The sequence below is a fragment of the Ursus americanus genome, chromosome 36, assembly GCF_024610735.1.
Source record: "Ursus americanus isolate L20-20 chromosome 36, mUrsAme1.1.p, whole genome shotgun sequence".
Lineage (NCBI taxonomy): Eukaryota > Metazoa > Chordata > Mammalia > Carnivora > Ursidae > Ursus > Ursus americanus.
In genome coordinates, this window is record NC_142162.1 from 11,155,438 (window position 1) to 11,171,662 (window position 16,225).

Here is a 16,225-nt window from a genome sequence, read left to right on the forward strand (position 1 = left end):
CCCCAGCCCTGGCTCTCAGTACTGTCAACTATATGAGGTCAGGAAGTATGTTTTCATTCTTCTCTATATCCTCAACATACAGGGACAACATGGTCCCTACCGTAAAGTAGCCAAACAATGTATGTTTATTGAACTGAGTTATTGAATTGGAGAGAGCTCCTTTTATTTAGGCCGGGGCGGGGGGGGGGGGCAGGAAGAAAACTCACTGGCTTATCCATAATAGTGCAGAAAATGAGAACTTAATTAATCCATACTTAAAACTTTATGTCTCTGTGACTCTACAAAAATTTCCAAAGTCTGTTCAGTCTGACATCTGGTCCTACAATTCTCCAGTTTTGTTTTTGCTTGTTTGCTTGTTTTGTTTTTGTTTTGTTTTGTTTTTAGAAAGGGAGAGAGAGAGGGATGGGGAAGGAAAGAGAGAGAGGGAGAGAGAGAATCTTAAGCAGACTCCATGGCCAGTGCAGAGCCTGACACAAGGCTCAATCTCTCAACCCTGAGTCACAACCTGAGCCAAAATCAAGAGTATGACACCTAACCAACTGAGCCACCCAGGTGCCCCCAATTCTCCGGTTTTAAAGGTACTTTGGCCAGCTCTGTACCTTTTAAGGAGAAGAGTTGTGTTCTCCTTTCAGCCTCCAGTTTCTCATCTGAATTCAGATCCATGCTCTTGGGTGAGCCAGGCTTGAGGCTTCTTCTCTGGGAGATCCTCTGGGCTTTGGAGCTTAGAGTCTGGGATCCTCATCCCAACTTGGTGAGGGTACAGCTTAGTATTGGTAGGAGCTTTTGTAGTCCCAGGCAAGTTCCTTACCTCTCTGAGTCTCACTTTCTTAATTGGTAAAAGTGAGGATAGGGACAACACCCTTGTGCAGTTATGCCTAAGGGTTTGATAGAAAATATTTGTGAAAATACCTAACATAATGCACACAGTGAGCACACAGTAAGAGCCAAATAAATGTGAATTTCCCTTTTTTCCCTCTTCCTGGGGATATTGGAGAGGAGAAGGAAAGACAAGGGGTGATGGTAGAGGGCAAAGGCCCCAACAGTGATAGGAGCCCTGAAAACCAAATGTTCCAGCAGCCTGGTGACCATGTACCACCACTTTAAAGTCTGAGAAAGTACAAGTTGTGGTTACCAAAAGCCATCCTGCTCCTGGGGCAGCTGCTGCAGGAGATAACTTGATCAAAGCATGAAAGAACATTCACACCCTTCCAGGCTGAAATTGGGGCACAGCAAAGAGTGAGATAGGCACCAATCATAGCAAGAAAAACATCTTTACCCACAACAAGCAAAGAAAATTGGGAGATTCATTAAATGCTATCTCAGAAAGGTCTGGGAGTATACAAAGGTGTCTGACGGCAAACTCCAGCAAATAACAACTCCGGGACTGAAAAAGTAGAAAGAGAGGAAGGTGCTAATAATCAGTTGGGAAACCTCAGAGTATTCATAGGTGTTTCAAACATAAATTCATCCCTTTTAAGGTCCCTAAAGAAAGCCAAACGAGACCAGCTACTCTTATTTTCAGGGACTTCAAAAACCAGATAATGTGTGTGTTGGGGCAGGGGTGGTGGGGGTCAGAGTCTATGCTTTCTAGCTACTCTAGGAAGAGTTACCTTAAATCAGCATTAAAACTGTTAAAGTTAATTTGTGATGTATTTGGAACAGGCTACTCAGTAGTCAAGGGATTGTGTATGGGAGGACAGAGGTAGAGTTCCAAAACAGGATGAGCTTGGTAGCCAAATTTTTCTGACTACAAATGTCACTGATTGCTGCTGCCTAATATGTCAAGTTTGCTATTAGCTGGAAAAAAATGGCTAAATGACTACAGCTCTTCTGCAACCAGTGTCTCCCTTCCCTATGAAAGAACACTTTTTAAATGAGTAGACTACCCAACCTGTTTTTAAAGACAAGTGACTTAAGACTAAATACCCCTTTCCACTAGAGTTGGTGAAAGTCATCTTATCATTTTGAATACCCTCAAAGATGTTGTTGAAGTAGGGCTTCAGTTTCCTTTCTGTGTCAAAGATACTCTTTCTGAGTATCTTTTAAAATATTTTGATATAAAAATGATAAGATCTTAAGTTACTGCCCAGAAATAAATTGTATTTAATGGTGTTTTGAAAAAATTAATTAAAGAATCCTGTATATGAAGATTAAATCAAGATGTTAGACTGAAGGAAATGTAATCTTTACCAAATCTTATGAAATGACAGAAAAGATTGAGAGATGGGAGTGGGGGGTAGGGAGAGGGAAATAATTGGTAACAGGATGGGGGACCAAAAGTGTCATCAATGTATCAGAAATTTTTAGGAGATGGTCGTGTTAGACCTTCGATGAACAAACTAGAGCAACTGAACCTCAAATACTCCTAAGCTTAAGACAGTGAAGGAGGTGGAAGCAATTTCAGGGAAGCTCCAGGCTCAGAGAGAGCAGAGTCAGTGAATAGAGGGTGCTAAGGTTGTGACCAGAAGGATTGAGACACTGCATGTGAAGCAGCTAGACTGCTGATCCTCTTCCCTTTTCCTGCTTATATGGGTCCACATATTAAAGCACTAAGCCTGTGGGGTCATGGGAGCCAAAGAACAGCATAGGAGAATGGATCTCAGGAGGGAGAGAGAGAGACTCCTCACTCAGAAAATATCCTGCCCAGCAATATATCTTTCCCTTTCTTTATAATCACCAAAGTCCATCTACATTAAGCAGAAATGGAGTGCTAACAGCAGTTCTTATTAACAAAGTACAAGAATAATCCACATTTGTAGGGGCACAAAACGCTGTAAATTCTGAAATAATACCCGAGGAAAGAGAGCTAATAAATAAAAAGATAAATATAAATTTATTTTATAAATGTTACCTTAAAATTTTAAGAAAAATAAAATTATTATAAGTAAAATAGTTACAATTATTACAAATATAACAGTTATCCTCAAAGAGATTGAAGATGTGATTACATCCATAAAAATGAAGCAGTGATCTTAGGGATTAAAAACAGGATTTTTGAAATAAAAAGCCTTAGCAGTTATGTATTATAGAATCTCCTTGAAAGTATGACTATAGGATGAACTTTAACAAAATAAATAAGAAATCCGAGAGAGATGAATATGTTCAAGAAACAGTAGAGAGAAAAGAAATTGTTTAACTTGTAGTTATCCAAATATGGTATATGTTTAAAAATCAGTAACATAAAATTAAAATCTGGACTAGATGTTGGCAAACTTTTTCTGTGAAGTACCAACAAGAAGGATAGTAAGACCAATACAATTCAAAATCTACTTAGAGAAAATATATGGCCTTGAGTCCATACATTAGAATATAAGAAAAGATTGAATAGAAGTAAATCTTGCATACAGTTCAAGAAGCTAGTGGAAGAAAAATTAAACTATATAAGGAAAGTATTACTAAAGAAGAAAACCAGAAATGAATGAAATACAGAGTGAAGTAAATATGAATAAACTAAAATCTGACTTTTGGAAAAGAACCAAAAATGTCAAAAATCTAGAATGTCTCAAAGGTAAATAAGAGAGAATTATTAACGAAAGAAGTGAGGAAGGGCATAACTACGGGTATGGTGTCATTCTAAAAAATCTGAGATAAATACTGAACTTAAGTGAATACATTAGAAAAATCTAGATGAAAATAATTTCTAGAAAATATAAAACCAAAATTGATCCAAAAGGAGATTCATACCTTACAAGAACAAATAACAATAAAACAGCAAAAACATTGAAAAAACTCTTTTATAAAAAGTCACCAAACGGATAGTTCTATAAGTGTAGAACAAATAATCCCTATACTATATTAATTAACCAAAAATTTGGGAAAAATAAAAAGTTTTCTAATTAATTTATATTGGGGCTGACATGGCCTGCATATTAAAACTACACAAATAAAGCGTATACTCATGTATGAACACAAATACCGAAATCCTAAGTATTAGCAAAATGAATCCAGAAATGTGTTTTTTAAATGAATACATTTATATAGAAATGTAGAAAAATCATAAGTAGAATTTATCCAAGGTAGTCAAAGCTGATTCAAAATTCAGAATATATTAATGCAAATCATTATACTCAAAGAAAAAATGATATAATTATCTTAATAGATGCCAAAAAGCATTTGATACAATTTGACATCTATTTTTTTATCAGAAAGAAAACCACTTTAGCAAACCAGAAGTAGGAAAAACTCTATTTTAATGAAAGGTATCTGCATACACAAGCATCATGCCTAATCATAAAATATTAGAAGTTTCCCACTAAAGTTTTTCAGTGCTGTTTTGAGAGTCCTAGCCAATGGTATGTAATAAGAAAAAGAACAGTTAAAGGTGACAAACCAGGAGACAATATTTTCCACATGTTTTTGAATACATTTTATGATATATAATAAACACCAAAAATATCAATAAGAAAAATATAAACAATCTAATAGAAACATGTATGAAGGACATAAATAACCACTTCAGTAGGAAGAAGTATAAATAATGAATAGAAATAAAATTTTTTCATTGAAGTATAGTTGACATGCAATGTTACATTAGTTTCAGGTGTACAACATAGTGATTCAACATCTCTACACCTTATGCTATGCTCACCACAAGTGTAATTACCGCTTGTCACTGTACAATGTTATTACCACACCATTGATTATATTCCCTGTTGCTATACCTTTCATCCCCATGCCTTACTTATTTTGTAACTGAAGACCTGTATCTCCCCATCCCCTTCACCCATTTTGCCCATCCCCCCCTTCTGACAACCGTCAGTTCTTTCTCTGATTTATGGTTCTGTTTTGATTTTTGTTTTGTTTTTTAGTTTTGATGTGCAAGTAAGATCATTTGATATTTGTCTTTGTCTAACTTAAGACATGTAATTTAAAGTAACAGTGAATTGCTTTTTTTTCTTTTATTCTTAGAACTGGCAAAAGATTGATAATATTTATGTGTACCTGAAACTAGTATTACGCTGTATGTTAACTAACTAGAATTTAAATAAAAACTTTAAAAAAAGGTCGATAATATTTAGTGTTTATAAAGATTTGAGGAATCAGGTATTTTTACATACACCTGGTCAGAATGTAATTTGTAAGTCTTTCTGAGAAAGCAATTTGGCAGAATTTACCAAAACTTTTACTTTACAGTTTCTTTTGCTCAGCAATTTTGTTTCTACAGTTTTAGTACCACAAAATACTCGTTTGTGTGCACAAAGAAAACTTCAGGGTGCTTGATGCAGCAAGGTTTTGAATAGTGAAAAAATAGGAATAATCTAAATTTCCACTAGTTGTAAAATTATGGAATTATGTTACCTTGATACTACGAACATTGTGTAGCTTTAAAAAAAAAAAAGGAGACTGATCTGCGTTAGACATAGAAAGAGCTTGAGATGTATTTTTAGGATAAAAATAAAATTATGAAATTATTGTGAAGCATGAATGTGTATTTTTTTAATGTTACTGTACATTGGCATATATTTATGCATGTAAATGCGTAGAAATTGATTTGGAAGTAAGCTCATTTGATTATTTTCTTTAGGGAGGACGGCAGGAATGGGGGAGCAAGAAATGAAGGTAGGATTAACATTTTACTCTATGCCTTTCAGTGTTGTTTGAATCAGTGAAAATATATTTATGCAATTTCTGTGATTTAAGAAAATTGTTTTTGAGTTTTGACATACTGAAACTAACGTGCACAAATTGTAAATATATAGCCCAATGAATTTTTACATATGTATTACTCTTGTAAGCACTATCTAAATCAAGATGTAGAATATTGGCACCCAGAATGCTGCACTGTGCTCCTCCATTGTGCCCATCACCGTAGATTATTTTGTCTGCCTGAAATACAGTTCGTTCTAGTTTTGTGCCTGGGGTTTTCTTTTTGTTTAGTATCATGTCTGTTATACTCATCCATGTTATCAGTTCTTTGTAACTGCTTGTAGTATTCTATTCTGCCGCAGTTTATTCGTTCTACTGTTGATAGACATTTGAGTTATTTCCGGTTTAGGGCTATTATGAAGAAAACTGCTATGATAGTTTTGTACATGCCTTTTGTGTGACATATTCATGCATTTTCTCTTATATACTAAGTGTTGGAACTGTCGAGTCATAAGGGAGGCTTTAGTAGACCTCAGTGATTCACAGTGGTTGTAACAATTTATACTCTCATTGGTAATATATGAAAGTTCCAGTTCTGGTTGCTCCATATCCTGGCCACCACTTCATATTGTGTCTTTTTAATTTTAGCCATGCTGAGTGTGTACTGATATTTTATTATGGCTTTATTTTTATTTGCATTTCCCTGATGACTGATCATAAAGTACATCTTTTCAGATTCTTATGTCCATGCTTAGTAGTCTGCTCTGCAAAATGTCTCCCTAGGTTTATTGCTCATTTTGTTTGAGCTGTTTATCTTCATTGAGTTATTTATCTTTTTCTTCTCTATTTGTAAGTGTTCTTCAGATGTTATTGCTATGAGTGATTTGTTGGATACACATGCTGTATATATGATATGTGTATATATACATACACAGATACATATGCTTATATATCATGAATATCTCATTTTAGGCTGTGTCTTGCCATTTCTTTTAATGCTGTCTTTTCAGAAATAGAATTTCTGAACTTTAACTTTATGATTCATGTTTTTCTGGGGGGGTCTTATTTAAGAAATCACTGCCTACCCCAAGGTCATAAAATTCTTCTGCATTATCTTCTAAAACAGGGGTCAGCAAATTATGGCCTATGTGGTCTGGCACAAGTTTTTATAAATTTATTTTTTATTGGAACACAACCATTCCCATTCATTTATATATTGTCTAAGGATTCTTTTGTGCTAGAACAGCAGGGTTGTGTAGTTGCTAACGAGACTATGCCCCCCCATAGTCAAAAATATTGACTGTCTGGCCTTTAAAAAATTCATCAACCCCTGTTCTAGAAAATTACTGATTTCCTTTTATATTAGGTCTGTAATCCAACTGAAATTAATTTTTCTAAGTGGTGTAAAATAGTGTTAAGGTCTGTTTGTCCCATATGAATTATCCAGTTGCTCCAGCATCACTTATTGAAAAAAAATCTTATTACCATAAAGTTGCAATGGCACCTTTGTTGTACATCAGCTTACTATATATATGTGGGTCTATTTCTGGACTCTTTTTTTTTGTTCCACTAGTCAATTTATCTGTCATTGCATATATCCCACTATCTTAAATATCATCACTTTATGCTAAGTCTCGATATCTGATAATGTAAATCCTCCAATAATTTCTTCAACCTGATTCCTTGGCTATTACAGGCTGTTTGCATTTACATATAAATTTTAGTATCCCCTTAAAAATTTCCACAGAAAAACCTGCTGGGATCTTGATTGATATTGCACTGAATCAATAAATTAATTTGAGGAGAATTAACATCTTTACAATATTAAGTCTCCCGATCCATGGATATGGTATAGCTATCCACTTATTTAGGTCATCTTTAATTTTTCCCTGCAATGTTTAATAGTTTTCAGTTTAGTGATCTTGCATCCTTCATCAGATTCATTCCTGAGATATTTGAGGTTTTCCAAAACTATTGTTAATGATATTGTTTCTAAAATTTATTTTACTATCTTTTCAAATATATAGAAATATAACAGATATTTATATATTGACAGCTTAAATCATTTATTAACTCCAATAGTATATATGTTCTTTTGAGTTTTCCTATTATTTACAATAATATCACCTGGAATGACAGTTTTACTGGCTCCTTTCCAATCTTTATACCATTTAATTCTTTTTTCTTGCCTTGTTGTACTAACTAGGACCTGATTAGTGAAGTAATAAAAGGATTAGTAGAATAAAAACAAATGTACCTGAGTTGTTCCTGAACTCAGGGAGAAAGCACAGAACATTTCACCATTAAATATGTTACACTAGTCTTTTTATATATAAATTTGATCACATTAAAGAAGTTTTCTTCTATTCCTAGTTTGCTGAGAGTTTTTATCATGAGCTAGTGGTTAATTTAATTGGATGCCTTTTTGCATCTGTTGAGGTAATTATATTATTTTCACTTTCATTACCTTAATGAGGTGAATTATACTGACTAACTTTCAAAATTCAAAAATTTTTTTATTCCTAGAATAAGCCAATTTGGTCATGACATATTATCTTTTAACATATTCTCTGGGTTTGATTTTCTAATATTTTGCTCTAATTTGTGTGTCTGTTAGTAAATATTGTTCTGTAATTTTCTTGTTTTATTTTTGTATCAGATTTATGCTGCCCTCATAAAATGAGTTATAAATAAATGTTCTCTCTCTATTCCTTGAAGAGGTTGTGCAACATTAGTACCATTTCTTTCTTAAATGTTCCAAGAATTCACCAGTAAAGACCTTTAGGCTTGACATTTTCTTTGGAGATAGGTTTTTAATTATAGATTTAACATATTTAACAACTATTTAGATTTTTTTCTGATTTTTCTTGTGTCAATTTAGATAAATTGTGATTTTAAAGAAAGTCTTCCAGGGGCACTTGGGTGGCCCAGTCAGTTAGTTGAGTGTCTGACTCTTGATTTCAGCTCAGGTCATGATCTTAGAGTCCTGGGATCAAGCCCTGCTTGGGGCTCTGTGCTCAATGGGGAGTCTACTTGAGGATTCTTTCCGTCTCCCTCTGTCCCTCCACCTGCTCACACTCTCTAAAATAAATAATAAATAAATAAATAAATAAATAAATAAATAAATAAATAAATAAATCTTTAAGGGAATCAATAGGTCCAATCAGGAAAGAGAAAACACACAGTAATTTGAAAAAGTTTAACATAAAGAATTATTAACTGTACCAGTGGATTGGGGTAATGATGGGTTGGTCAGCAAAAAGTAAAGAAGATTCTACAACTTCTACCCCTAGAGCTGAGATAGCACACCCAAGAGAGAGGTCCTCTCAAGGCCTGAGATCCTGGCCTTGCTGTAGGCTTCTGTGGCTCACTGAATGGCAGAGGTCTTATGACACCATATTGGTAAAGTGTGCTGGAAATCCACCCTCTGAGGTGCCAGGGAACCTTCGCAGCAGGCACTTTGCTACAAAGCTGCCCAAGGGAGGTCCAGGGAAAGCTGCTGGCCATTGTGAACTGCAGAAGCCTAGTGCTGGGGAAAGTAATGTGTCTTGGAGAAGCTTCCCCAGCAAGCATACCAGAATGAGGAAGCAAAAACTGTTTCCCCCCTGCAATGTGTTTCCAGTGCCCTCTAATGACAAAGTTCCAGCCAGCAAGGAAAAATATTTAAAGGGCCGATACCTGTTTACACAAAGCTGGCAAATAAGTGGACTTTGGAGCTGAGAGGCAAAAAATAATAAATAGCACACACTGCATATCCCATGAATTTTAATACACTGAATTTTTGTTATCTAATTGTCATTGTGCTTTCTTGACTACTGGGTTACTTAGAACACTGCTTAATTTCCAAATATTTTCAGATTTTTTAGTTATCTTTTCATTGATTTCTAGTTTCATTTCACCATGGTCCAAGAAGTTCCCTATATGATTTTAATTTTTTGAAGTTTGTTCAGACTTCTTTTATGCATAGCAGACAGTATATTATGGTAAATATTTCATCTGTACTGGAATATGCTTTCTGCAGATGCTGGGTGTAGTGATATATATCATATTTAATATATATATTTAATATAAATATATTTATATATGAAGTAGATCAAATTTGTCAATAATTTTGTTCAGATTTCTATATAATTTATGATTTTTGTTATCTAGTCATTCTATGGGGTCTAATACACCAGAAGTAGATAGATAGATAGATTAGATAGATAGATAGATAGAGATAGAGATATATATTTTAAAGATTTTATTTATTTATTTGACAGAGATAGAGACAGCCAGCGAGAGAGAGAACACAAGCAGGGGGAGTGGGAGAGGAAGAAGCAGGCTCCTAGCAGAGGAGCCTGACGTGGGGCTCAATCCCAGAACGCTGGGATCACACCGTGAGCCGAAGGCAGACGCTTAATGACTGCGCCACCCAGGAGCCCCCAGAAGTAGATATATTAAACTATGATTAGGGTTTTACTTCTCCTTTACTCTTCTATTAATGTTTACATTCATTGTTTGAAACTATGTCAAAACAGACATAAAAATTTCGGATTGTTGTGTCTTCCTGTTGAATTGCCCTTTTTATCTTTAGGAAATGCCACCCTTTATCTGTGGTCACTTCTTGCCTTAAAGGTAACTTTGATATTAATATAACCACACAAGCTTTTTTTTAGGTTACTGTTTGCTTGTCTATCATTTCCATTCTTTTGCTTTCAATCTGTGTGCTTATATTTCAAGCATAACAACATATACTTGAGTTGTTTTTTTAAATCCAGTCTGAAAATCTTTGCCTTTGATTTGGGACTGTTTAGTCCATTTGCGCTTCATGTAATTACTCATATAAGTAACTTTGAGTTTACCATCCTGCTTATCCTTTTTGTTTTTTCCCCTCTTATCCTTTCTTTCTCTTTCTCTTTTCTTTTTTTTATTATTATGTCATTATTTTATATTACTTCCTGTATCAGCTTTTCTTAAATTCAGGCTTATTGAGAAATAATTTCCATATAGTAAAATTCATAATTTTTACTATATAATTTTATGAGTTTTGACAAATGCACCAAGTTGTGAAACTACCATCACAATCAAGGTACGTTGCAATGCCATCCCCCAAATTTGCTTGTGCTTCTTTGAAGCTACCACTTCCCCTTACCCTCATGCTCTGGCAACCACTGGCTTCTTTTATAGAATGTCATAGAAGTGGAATCATATATATCATTTTAAGTTTGGCTTCTGTGATTTAGCATTATGCATTTCAGATTCATTCGTGTTGTTGTATAAGTCATTTGTTCTTTTTTATTGCTGTGTAGTATTTCATTACACGAACATACCAGTTTATTTATCCATTTACCAGATGAAAGTTATTTGAGTTGTTTCCACTTTTAAGCTGTTATGAATAATGTGTTTGACTAATTTCCAATTTCTGGTGACTTTGAATAATGTAACTATAAACATTTGTGTACAGGTTTTTGTGTGAACATGTTTTCATTTTTACTTGGTAAATACCTGGGAATCAGATTACTATACATTTAAAGTGATAAGAAACTGAACACTCATTTCCAAAGTAGTTATACCATTTTTTGATTACCACCAATAATGTATTATTGAATAATTTCACAGCTTCATCAGCCTTTGGTATTGTCAAGTTTTTTGTTTGCCATTCCAATAGATGTGTAGTGGAATTTCATTGTGGTTTTAATTCACATTTTCTTAAGGATTGCTAATATAGAATATCTTTATATGTGCTTATTTGTAATACATGTCTGTTTTGTATCTGTTCAAATCTTTCACTAAGTGTTTTTCCTGGGTTATTTGTTTTCTTCTTATTGAGTTTTAAGAATTCTTTATATATTTAGGACATGAGACCTTTAGCTGATACGTGTTTTTCAAATAGTTTTCTCCCAGTCTGTCATTTATCTTTTTATTTTATTATCATGGTCTTTTGGAGAGCTGACATTTTAAATTTTGATGGAAAATATCAATTTTTTCTCTTATGGTTCACGAAATGTTGACGGAGAAATCTATGGGACATTTGCATGGTCTAAGGACATGAAGGCTTTATCCTGCATTTTATTGTAATAGTGTTATAATTTTAGATTTTCCATATATCAATAATTCATTTGACTAAGTTTTTTGTGTGTGGTCTGCGTCATGGATTAAAGTTTTGTTTTGTCTTGTTTTTCAAGTGGATATCCCACTTTTCCACCCTATTTGTGGAAAAGATGATTGATTCTTTATTGAATTGCCTTTGCAATTTTGTTGAAAATCAATTGGTTACATATGTGAGGGTCTATTTCTATACCATTTGGCTTCATTGAGTTACACGTTTATCCTTTCACCAATATTATACTGTCCATGTTACTTGGTTATTTACAGTAAATCTTGATACCATGTAGGAAGAGTCCTCCAATTTTCTTCTTTACAATTTTGTTTTTATTGTACTAGCTCCTCTGCCTTTCCATGTAAATTTTCTACTTTATTAAAAGCTTAAGTCATTGATCTGAGATCTTTCTTATTTTCTAATACGAGCATTAATGCTAAAAATTTCCCTCTAAGGACAGTGGTATTTGCACTCATAGTTTTAATATACTGTATTTTCACTTTCATTCAGTTGCAAATGTTTTCTGATTTTCTTGCAAGATCTTCTTCAATCTATTGATTATTTAGAAGAGTTTTTATCAATTCCAAGTAGAAGATGTTTTCCAAAATCTTTCTTTGTACTTTTATTGTTATGATGAGAAAACATATTTTATATTACTTTAAATCTTTTAAGTGTGTTTTGTTTTTTGGCCCAGAATATCGTTTCTCTTGGCAAATGTTTCATATTTTCTTGAAAAGATGACTAATCTGCTATGGTGGGTGGAGTGTTCTATGAATATTAAGTAGGTCAAATTGGTTGATAATGTTCAAGTCTTCTAATTTTGTATTGATTTTTGGTCTAATATTTTTATAGATTACAGAGAAAAATATTGAAATTGCCAACCATAATTTTGGATATGTCTGTATTTTTTCGATTCTCTCAGATTTTGTTTCCCGTATTCTAAAGATTCTTTTATGGATGTACTTTTATCATTTTTGTGATAAATATTCTTGGTGAACTGAGCCTTCTGTTATTACATAATTTTTCTCTTTTTCCCAGAAATATTCCTGTTCTGAAGTCCAATTTTCTGATATTAAAATTACCACTCCAACTTTCTTTTTTAAACATTTTATTTACTTTTAAAAATTCAAATATAATTAACATACATTGTCATATTAGTTTCAGGTGTACAATATAATGATTCAACAATTCTATATGCTACTCAGGGCTTATCACAAGTGTACTCTTAATTTTCTTCACCTATTTCACCTATTCCCTCACCAGCCTCTCTTCTAGCAACCTCTAGTTTGTCCTCTCTATTTAAAAGTTTGGTTTTTTGTCCATCTCTTTTTTCTGTTTTGTTTCTTAAATTCCACATATGAGTGAAATCATATGTTATTTGTCTTTCTCTGACTGATGTATTTAACTTAGCATTATACCCTCTTGATCCATCCATGTTTTTGCAAATGGTAAGATTTCTTTCTTTTCTGTAGCTCAGTAATATTCCAGTGTGTGTGTGTATCTTTATCCATTCATCCATGGATGTACACTTGGGTTGCTTGCGTATCTTGGCTATTGTAAATAATGCTGCACCAAAATAAAAAGCACAGCAAAGGAAACCATCAACAAAACAAAAAGACAATCTACAAATGGAAGAAGATATTTGCAAATGATATATCCAATAAAGGGTTAATATCCAAAATATATAAAGAACTTACACAACTCAACACCAAAAAACCAAATATAATTAAAAATGATCAGAAGACATGAATAGACATTTTTCCAAAGAAGACATATAGATGGCCAACAGATGGCCAACAGACACATGAAAAGATGTTCAAATTCACTCATCATTGAGGAAATGCAAATCAAAACCACAATGAAATACCACGTCACACCTGTCAGAATGACTAAAATGAACAACACAAGAAATAACAAGTGTTGATGAGGATTTGGAGCAAAAGGAACCCTTGTGCACTGTTGGTGGGAATGCAAACTAGTGCAGCCATTGTGCAAAACAGTTATGGACGTTCCTCAAAAATTAAAAATAGAATTACCATATGATCCATCTTTCTTTTGATTAGTATTTGTTTGAGCTCCTCAGATTTCCAACCTGTTGTGCCAACCTCAGCAACCACCAAAAGATCCACTGGTTTTTCTTTCACCCATGTTATGCCCTCTACTAGCACCAAGTCCAATCTTTAATCCAAACCCAGAATTAGCTAGCTCCCCCAAAGAAGAAATTGCTTGCCAACGTAAACTTATTACAAATATTTCTCCCCATTCTGGAATATTATCCAGTCCTTTCGGCATCCACATCACTCTGATGTCTTAAAAAATGCTGTCATTTATCCATTTTTTCCCCTAATTGTTGCATTTGGAACATTGGCCTGATGCAGCCTATTAAATTCTACCCATAAATTGTGTGTGTGTGTGTGTGTGTGTGTGTGTGTGTGTGTGTGTGTGTGTAAATATATATATTTAAGGGGAAAAAATCTGCACATGTGCTTACCATGACAGGAATTTTAAAAACTGCTCTAATTGATGTTTGCATTTGGAAATATGCTTCAGGGGTTTATAGTTTTCTCATGTTTTATGGTATTTGAAGCCACCTGGCTTCATATTTTGTTGAGAAGAGCTGAGGGGAGAATAACATCCAGGGGTCTTTGGTCTTAAAAATGAACTGTGTGTTAAAAGTAAGAATTGTCAAAGTACAGTTGTTTAAAAATTAAGACTTGTTTCTTTTTTTTTTTTTTAAGATTTTATTTATTTATTTGACAGAGATAGACAGCCAGCGAGAGAGGGAACACAAGCAGGGGGAGTAGGAGAGGAAGAAGCAGGCTCACAGCGGAGGAGCCTGATGTGGGGCTCGATCCCAGAGTGCCGGGATCATGCCCTGAGCGGGAGGCAGACGCTTAAAGACTGAGCCACCCAGGCGCCCCAAGACTTGTTTCTTATACAAATATTATAGTGGGCATGATCAAGGATTTCTTAACTCATTATTGAGAAAACCATGAAGAGATAAAGCTGGTTCATGGGAGAATTCGAATAGATAGTTATCCAGTGAAAAGAGAGCTGAAATGAATTTGCTAACAGATACAAACTAGTTAATGTCCTACAGGGTAAGGAAACCATAACCATCAGAGTTACCTTAATTCCAGAGAGAAATTTAAAGTTAAAGCCTAATTTTACAGAATGTAGTCCCTAATTAAGAACAAATAGTAAGTCAAACAAAAGTAAAATCCCCTTAATTTAGTTAAATAATCCTTGGACAGAGCCATTAGTGCTTGAGTGACATGAAAATGGTACGTAGTCATGCTTTTGCCTTATTTCTAAATATCGGAACATTTTTCTTAACAATTTTATTAATGTGAAGCAAACTTCTCAGAAATATTAAGTTTATATACAAAAGAGCAGAAGATGTAGTATGACTATAAAGATTAAGAGATAATTTTGAAACATTTTTCCCCCACGATCCTTGCTAACAACTTTAGCTGGCCTTATTGGAAGTGACTTTGTATTAGAGAAATAGAAGATATTATTTCTTTTTTGTTAAACTCTCATACTGTGTAAGCCTTGAAAAAAATATATATGTTCTTTTTTTTTCCAATTTTAAGCATACAATTTAAACCATTTACACAAATGCTTAGATCTGTGTAATCTTTACCACGAACAAGACAGAAAATTTCCATCACTCCAGAGTTACCTGTGCCCTTTGCAAGGTAATACATCCCCATATCAAAGCAAACAGTGAATTCTGTCACCATATGTGAATTTGCTTTGTCTAGAATTCATGTAAATATGCATTTTGTGTCTTCTTTTTTTGACACAACATTAGGTTTTTGAGATTGCTACATATTTCGGTAGTTTGTTTTTTTATGTTGCTGAGAAACGTTCTATCAAATGAATATACCACAGTGTTTTTCCAATCTCCTGTTGATAGATACCTGGACTTTTTGTAGTTTTTGGCTAAAATGAATAACATTTTAATGATCATTCTTGCACAAAGCCTAATGTGGATGTATGTTTCCATCTTGAATAAATGCTCGGTGGTGCGTTGCTGAGTTGTAGCATAGATATAGCTTTTTATGAAATTATAAACTAGTTTTCCAAATCGTTTGTAGCATTTTATCTGCCAAACTACAATGAGATTATTATGAGGGTTCTGTCATGGGTCAGCGATGTTTTTCTATAAAGGGATATCAAGTAAATATCCTAGTATTGTGGGCCGTACAGTCTCTGTTGTAATCACTCAGTTCTGCTATTGCAGTGTGGAAGCATCCACAGAAAATACATAAATAAATGGGCAGGGCTGTGTTCTAATAGAACTTTATAAAAAAGGGGCGACAAATGGATTTTAACCCATGGGTCGCATTTTTTTCCTCTCTTGCTCTGCATCATCTCCAACATTTGGTGTCACCAATATTTTTCATTTTAGTTATGTGGGTAGATGTGATTTTAAATTTTGCATTTCCCTGATGACTAATGATGCTGAGTATGAAATCTTAGGCTTACTGGAAATTTATACATCTTTCTTTCTGAAACCTCAGTTCAAATTTGTTTCTCATTTTATCTTTT

General features: G+C 33.9%; 1 protein-coding gene across 4 annotated transcripts in view; it reads left to right on the plus strand.

Annotated features, from left to right (window-relative positions):
• The window catches only part of TEX9 (testis expressed 9), a 202,807-nt gene that overhangs the window by 16,589 nt on the left and 169,993 nt on the right, over positions 1–16,225 (plus strand). For all 4 annotated transcript variants that reach the window (XM_087859191.1, XM_087859192.1, XM_087859193.1 and 1 more), the window contains exon 2: positions 5,525–5,559. The gene's annotated coding sequence lies outside the window, so the exon portion shown is untranslated. The remainder of the gene's footprint in view (positions 1–5,524; positions 5,560–16,225) is intronic.